At 38.5% G+C, this 8,306-nt stretch overlaps 1 pseudogene; it reads right to left on the bottom strand.

Moving 5' to 3' along the window:
* Positions 1-3,014: 3,014 nt before the first annotated feature.
* On the bottom strand, positions 3,015-5,000 carry LOC129150795 (60S ribosomal protein L12-like; annotated as a pseudogene).
* Positions 5,001-8,306: the final 3,306 nt, after the last annotated feature.

The raw sequence follows: 8,306 nt of genomic DNA, 5'->3' as shown, positions 1-8,306 counted from the left end.
GTTGGAAGAGCTGGTACAACACAGCCATTGTAGGTACTGGATCAATACCTGGCAAACAGCCTGAAGGTCAGATAAAGTACTTAGGCAGGCAGTTTGCCAGGCTAAAGAGATGTCAAGAAAATCAATTAGACTCTAAAGAAAGAGTAGCAAGCTAACTAAAAATTCCATCCTGAAAGGCTTTCTGTATTTCAAAGGTGTTTGATATACATTCACAATATCTTTATCTCGTTCATAAAATTACTTTTGGTAAGCAATTAAAACTATCCTTGGGTCACCTGAGGTCAACTCACAAAAAATTGTAAACACCTGTACTAGCCAAGATTAGAAATAGCTACAAAGGATGGAGATTTAATCAGGTCCTTTTCAGGGTATACGATTACATAACTTTCGATTAATTTGTTCTTTTTCTGTATTGATTACTTTATATGCATTTGGAATGCCAGAGATGCCCTTGCTATTTGAGCGGTGATAGACAATGTGGACTTTGAGTACTCCAAGGATGCCAGGTAGTTTATGTCATAAATTATAGCCCTCTTAAGACAAAAATAGAAGGAAAAAAAACAGGACTGATTGTTTGGGTAAATTTTTTTCACCAGCAAGCAAAAGAAAGAAGCATAATGTTTACTGAGTGGAAGGCAGAAACATTCTTGCTATTTGTTTACCAGCAAAATCTTTTTGTTATATATATAGTCCCTTCTCTGTCCCAGGGACTTTGTGGGCACATTTTGGTATAAATAACATTATGATACTCTATTTATCCCGTGTCTTATGATTTTCCTGGTATTGTTACATAAGACTACTGACAGATAATTTGTATTTGTAGTACATATTTCTTTGCCTCAGGAAGTTTTTGTTCAGTCTGGGGAGAGAAATAATATTTAGGCCTTTCAATGCCCTTCCAGTCGAGATTTATTCCTAACAAATCATTACAAAGGGTAAATTTATGAAGCTGCTCGGCAATGGGTGGAGATAACATAATGAACTAGACAAATATAGTCTCTGCTTTCATGGAGCTTACAGTCTAGCGAGGGAAACAGGCAATAAAAATATGTATAATTAAAAGCATGATAAATGTGACAGCAAAAAAAGAAAGAAAAGAAAATGTGAAAAATGTAAGCTCAGACACAAAGTGGGTGGCGGCAAGCATTTCAGGGGAAGGGGACAACCTGCACAAAGGGTCTCATGTTGCGGGAACCTTAGGAGGCAGATCACACAGGCCTTTTAGGCCATTGTAACATTACCACACAAGACTATGGTTGCCTTTTTCTTTTTCTTTTCCTTTTTGATAACCTTACCATTATCTGGTTGATAAACAGATTAGTCGCAATAACAATAAATAGCAATATTTGTTACTTTGGATTTTAAAGAACTTTAAGTTCCATGTATTTGAAGGATCTTCCTGGGTCTTTGTCTCTATAGATCTTTAATTCTAGTAGGTGGACATAATTGGCCTTGCCTTTTAGGATGAACCTTTTTCCCACGAGCACAATGCAGACCTAGGGCAAAGAGCTACCATTACTGATGCAATAATTCTGCAGCTTAGAACTGAGTCAGTCTCACTAGTCACTCAAGATGGATGTGGGGGATCTCAAATATTCCAGGGCTGGCCCCTGAACCAGGCACCCTGATGTCTTAGCTGTAGGTCCTGATACCCAGGGCCTGTCCATGTGGATGCCTCTCAGTTATCTCTCACCTAGTTCTCCACCTGTTCATGCCTTGAGTTCCAACTGTACCTTGGGCTCCTTTGACCTTGATTAATTAAACTCAAACTCAGTCTATCCATTTGCATTGGAATAGTTGCTCTGTCTAGGTTCTGCTTGGCATGAACCTGTAGAACCTTAGATAATGACACCTACAATCTTGAAACTTCAGTCCCAGTTACAATAGCTTCCATTACTGAGTCTTTTTCTTGCAAGGCTAAAAGGATCATTAAAAATAACTCAAAAATCTCCTTCTTTGTACAAATGCAACCCAATTATCCTGTTTAAGTAGTTTATTGGTGGCTTAAATAATATTAACATAGTGGTTGAAAAATATGGGTTTTGTAGCTATAACACTTACTTACTGTGTGTAACTTGGGTGAGTTATTTAACTACTCTGGGCCTCAGTTTCCAGATATGCAGAATTGGGGAAATAATAGAACCTACCTACCTCACAGAGTTGTGAGGATTAAATAAGTAAATGCATGTAAAATACCTAAAATATTGTGTGGTACTATTGATAAAAGAAGCTTCCAAACATGTAGAGAAATTTTATGATTTAATTTAATCCAAACTGACAACATGAGCTGGGAAGAAAAATCTCAATGGACTAAGAAAATGCCCTGGAGAAAGGCAGTTTTGTAGCTTATTTTATACATTAGAATCAAAGGACCAGATATAAGGAGAGTTACATGAAATCCATTGGTGGTAGATTAAGGGGGCAGGAGAAAGCAAAGCAGAAGTCTCTAGGATTGGATAAAATGGAGAAACATACACTTCTTTTACATGGTGGGTATGAGATAGTTAATAACATTACAGCACACAGAGATGGAATATGGGGATCTAGATAACAATGGGGGTTTCTGTGGTCTCATGCTCTGATATTCCTGTGTTCTGGTGCCTGTGGTTGTCCTTCAAGGAATAGGAAAAAAAATTATTCTGACGTTTCAAAAATATCTTATTCTACATGCATAAGGACAGTGGATAAGTTTCACTGAAGATAAAGACTGACCTTTGTTAAAGACACTGTCGGCCTGGGACGTGACTATTGCTATGACCTGCCCACTTAGGAATTTGTGATCAGACTATCCTGTGTGGTAACTTTTGGTCTCTGAGCTTGTCAGGCATGCAGTATGATCCCTCTGAGCTTTTCAGGTTTGTTGAATAGACCCCCTTTTGTACTTCATAAGCTCTTCAAAACTGTTAGCTAGTAAATAATGGAATTAGGGCTTAAATTTAGACCAAAGTCCAGAGTACATGCTTTAATCACATATTTTATTCTGACTTCTTTTTCTTTTGGTTGTCAAATGATCTTTAACGGAGATATTTTCCTTTGTAATTCTTAACTAGTTGGGTAGCCACTGCATCACTGCTGATATCATCTATGATGTCATGGAGGTAGAGGCCATCAACACTGCAGCACATAGACTGGGCAGTTCCCAGGATCTCTTTAATGGTTCCAGAGAGTTCTCTAGCTAAAGATCGGCACTGCATCTGTTGACAATCTAATCAAAAGTGATATTTCCACTGTGCTTAAGAATTGTTTGTATTTTTTGTTTGCTTGTTTTTGTTTTATGCTTCTCTCTGTCTCTTGGTGGTTCTTTGAAGGCTTTGATGATCAGGGCTAAGGCAGAAGGCACTACCTCAATCTGGGCCTGTCTGTTCTGACTGGTCCATTCACTGTAATTAATTCTCAGATCCTTCCAATCAGCATTTGCTTTGGCAATGTCTTCACCAACCTTTTTTTGGAGACAAACCCAGGGGGCCAGTCTTGGGAGTAGGGCAGATGTGACACTGACTTCCTCACCAGTGCACAGCAGGTATATGACTGATCTCCTTGGGGCTGAACTTTAGGGGCACGGTGGAGGCTGCTGGTGTTGGATGAACCTGGATTTGAAATGACCAAAGAAAGTTGCACCTAAGCCTCCTTGGAGCTGAAAGCTGGAAGCTCCCCCAACTTCTTAAGACAAGCATCTACAAACGACCATCTTTGGACCACGTCCAGCCAAGGAGTTAAAAATAGTATTTTTATCTTCTTAAAGGGTTATAAAAGCAAACCAATCAAGAAAGAAACAAAGGAAAATAGATGACAAGGACCTGGTGTGACTCAAAAAACCTAAAATACTTGTTAATCTTAAAAAAAAAAATCATTGGCTGATGCCTTGTTTAATGTCTTGCTCCGCATCTTACATGTTGTGTGATTTGGAACTGTATATTTAAATCCTAAACCTCTCTTTTCCCATCTGCAAAAGGGAGCTTATAATATCCATTTTATAAGGTTGTGTAAGGACTGAAAATGATAATATACAGGAAAATACTGAGCATAATGTTCTTTACACAGTAGGTGTTTCTATTAGATTCTTTTTCCTTGTGAGAGTTATATTGGCTTCTCTTAAGATACATTTATTTTTAATATTAAAAGATTGTCATCATGTCACTCTAGATAAGCAGCTTGCTGAGGAGCTCCTGCGTGATACTTTATCAAAGAGAACCAGAATATGTGGAAGGGGCTGGCCACCTGAAGCAGTTATAATTTGGCCCTTTTGGGGACTCAGGTGTGTCAGTAAATGAGCTATGAGTGGGAAGTGGCCCTCCTAGGAAATAGTAAAAGCAAAAACAAAGCTTTATCTGCCATCAAGATCAAGTGTACATTTGGATGAATTTCTATCAATATGTGAAACAGCTTCCCTACTCCTAATTGCCATGGGAGGCAAACTAAAAAATGTCAGACAGAGAGAGGCCATTGCAAAAATGATTTCCCAAAGTGACCTGCAGGGAGAAGGAGGTGATGGCATGACCAGTGCAGCATGTTTAAAGGCCAGGAGGAGAAGAGCTGAGGCTGGTAGAAAAGTGTCTTTCTTTGAAGGCCCACAGGCCAGGGCATATCCTTCAAGAGCGAGGGCAGCCTTTTAGCAGAAGTGGAACATTATTTATGACCAGAGGGAGTGGATTGGCTGTGGCAGCCAGAATAAAGACCAGGGGCAATGTGTAGGGAGTTGTGAGAACCTCCTGAATTCTAGAAGAGCAAGGGATCCGGTTTTATCTTGAAATAGACATTTAAGCCTGTGTTGTTCATAATGTAGATCGTCACTCCAAACTTTTCTATTTCACAGGTAATATTTTATATAGTCCATTTTAATCTCTCCAAATATTAGCTCTTCAACATTTCAAGCCATTGGGGGCTTTAAAAACTTTCTATTGCAGTATAATACATATACAGAAAAGTAAGTCAATTAATTTTCACAAAATTACATACATTCAATAAATCAATAGCCCGATTACCAGTACCTTAGATGCCATCCTCATCCTACTGATCTGTTACCATCTCTCTTTAAGGGTAACAATTATCCAGATTTCTAATAGAATACATTAATTTTGCCTCTTTCTGTTTTGCATATGTAGAATCATGCAGTATATGCTGTTTTTGTGTATGTCTGGCTTATTTCACTCATCATAAGTTTGTGAGATCCATCTCTATTGTTGCCTGTCATTGTCATTATTCATTCCCAATGCTGTAAAGTATTCTACTGTGTGAATGCAGCACATTTACTAATTCTACTGCAGTTGGACCTTGCAATAGTTTCTACTTCTGGACATTACAAAGCACACTGCTACAAACTTTTTGGTGCTTGGCTGTGGGTGAACATATGTAGACATTTCTGTTGCTGGGTCAGTCATAGGGTATGATAAGTTAAGCTTTAGTAAACATTGGTTTTTCTGATGTGGTTGTGCTGATTTAAATTTCATATTGATAGGTTTTTAAGGAAAGAGAGTACTTTTAGAAATCTATCAGAATATTATCTATCAAGAAAATCCTGAGTGCTAGACATGGTTGTGTTGGTAGTAACTGGATCATCCCCTGAGCCAACCAATGGAAATCAGAAAAATGTACAGCTAGAGAACAGGTTCCCTGTCAGATACAGAATTGGGACAAACTATTGTTCTTGGTGCACTGCCACTTTTAGGCCCTTTTCAGTGACCCATTGCAGGAGTTAGCTTAAACATTGTACTTATAAGATGAATGATAGTGACAGGAGTTGAACATAGAATTTCAGATAACATCTGTTAAACAATTCTATGGGCTAGGTTGATTTCCTGGATTGTTTCCTTTTCCTATTTAAACACATATTAATTATTAGCTACCTGCTTATGACAGGAAACTACTATCATTGAACCATGAAAATAGATACTCACGCTACTTCTGAAGTTGTTGAGTGCTTTCAACTATTATTAGAATACTTTCTGCAGAAAACAAGAATGCCCAAAGGTGGAAAAATATGGTACCATTTTTTTTAAAAACTGGAAGAAAAAGAATGGCTCTTGAAGTTATGGATGCAGTATTATATCTTCAGGCCCTGGTAACATAACTAGCAAGTCACTGGGTAGTTGGCTTCCTGAACTCTAGTCTCAGAAAGTTTCCAGAATAATTTAAGATGAAATTATATCAAATCAGCTTGTGGTTCTATTTTGACTAAATGTCACATAAAATAAAAACAGCACTCATTATCTGGACTTCTGAAATTTTGGATTTCTTTCCACAAATCATTTGTGTGTGTGTTGATAAACCAGAAATATAGAGAATGTTTGAAAAGCAACATGGTCTTATACATGAACTTTGGAGTCATATAGACCTGAATTGGAAATCCAGTTCTGTTACTTATTAGCTAGAGGTGTGTGACCTTCAGATAAGTTAGCTACCTTATTAAATACTGACTTTCTTCATCAGTAAAGTTGGGATAACAGTACTTTTCCCTACAGGGTTGTTGTGAAGATTAAAGGAGTTAATTTTATATATTTGTGCAAATTCTCAGCCTTTTTGCCTCTCCCTCTTCTGCAGCCTGCTTTTTGGAGGTCAAGGTGGCACAATAACATGCAGTCACAGCCTCTAGACCCATCCTCCTCCTTGTGCTCAAAGTTTCACTTTGTCCTGTTGCCATTTTCCCTTCCTACCCAAACCCTTATCACAGAGGCTTGCAGTTTTCTATTTACTTATCTTTAACAGCCTGTATCTATCAGGAAGTGGGAACCATGTTTGTCTTACCCCTAACTCCTAGCAGAGAGCCTTGCACATGATGGAAACAAATTACTGAGCTTCCCTCTGACTTTTTTTTATCCCTTGATTATTTGAAAGTTAGAAAAGAAGGTCCTCATTTCGGTAGTGTTGCTGATACATGGAAACCAAGACAACAATTTTCAACAGACCCTTGAAAATTGAGAAAAGTTGGCCAAGCTAAACAGGATGAGATTAGAGAAGAAAACAAGCCAGGCCGACACAAGAAAGGGGATAATTATGTAGGTATGAAGGAAGTAGAAACCTGCCCGAATGTGAGTCAGCAGCCTGGTGCTGTTATTAAAAGTGTTAACTTGATCCTAGGATGTATTAATAGAAGTATGACATGCAGAAGCCATGGAGTAATCTGTCTATTTTGACCTGGTATTTCTTGGGCACTTATTGAAGAGTTGTGTATTTTTTGGCGCTCCACATTTATTAGAATTTGCAGAGAAATTGAGGAGGAGCTGGCTGGTGGACACAGAAATGGTGGAAGATACAAATGTACCTTCTGTGAGGAAAGTTTAAAGCTGTTGTGATATTTTCCTCCAGAGGACGAACTTGAGGATATTAAATAAACATGGAGTGTATTATGTTTTTCAGGATATTATGCAATGTTATGGGGAATATAAGATAATGTCATTAAACTATAGAACTGGACACATTCATGGAAAACAATATGGTGCATCCTCATTCCTGCAGGAAGCTGAATACCTAGACCTTTCCAAATGGACAGTTTTCAGTCATTCCTGGAAGGATGTGTAACCTCCCTCAGGAATCATCGAGAGTTTTATCTCTCACAAAGCCATTCTTTCTCCTAAACTCAGCATCTGCCTCTTTGGTTTTAACAGTCGAGGGAACAAGGTTGATAGCTTGGGAGATGGCATAATGGTTTTGCCATTTATTGAGAGAGGGGATGTAGTAGAATTCAGTTTGAGGAGTAAGGTAGTGTGATTAGATTTTAAAGACTGGATTCTAGATGTCCATAAGAACACCAAGGTAGAGCTGTCTAGTGGAAAATACAGGTACATTTAAAGTTAGTAACAGAGATCTCTTTGTGATAGAATGTTGCCTCTATACAGAACCACACTCAAGAGCAATAACTATTGTAAATAATGGAGAAACCAGGGTTTTAATACTGAAATATCTCTAAAGAGGAGCATGACCTTAGAAAACAGTTGTGCAATAAAAAACAGCCCTTATAGGGAGGACTTCTTCACATATTTCTTCTTATGGCTTCACCAGTACCTACGGGTGCCTCTAGCATGCAATACCGCATGAATGTTTCGACACATGTCACTTGGCTCTGTTCTCTTTTCTTGCAGTTTTCTAGCTAAGCTTTCATACCAGGCTGTATTGACTGCACTATTCTCTTTGGATGCTTATATTTTTATCCGTGTTCATTAAAAAGAGAAGAACTATGCCATGACTGATATGCCTCAGTTGGTTGGGTGTCATCCCATGAACCAAGAGGCTGCTGGTTCCTTTCCTGGTCAGGGCACATGCCGAGGTTGTGGACTGGATCCCCAGTAGGGGGCATGCAAGAGTCAGCCAAT

Source organism: Eptesicus fuscus, chromosome 11, assembly GCF_027574615.1.
Source record: "Eptesicus fuscus isolate TK198812 chromosome 11, DD_ASM_mEF_20220401, whole genome shotgun sequence".
NCBI lineage: Eukaryota > Metazoa > Chordata > Mammalia > Chiroptera > Vespertilionidae > Eptesicus > Eptesicus fuscus.
This window is presented reverse-complemented; position numbering and strand designations above follow the sequence as displayed.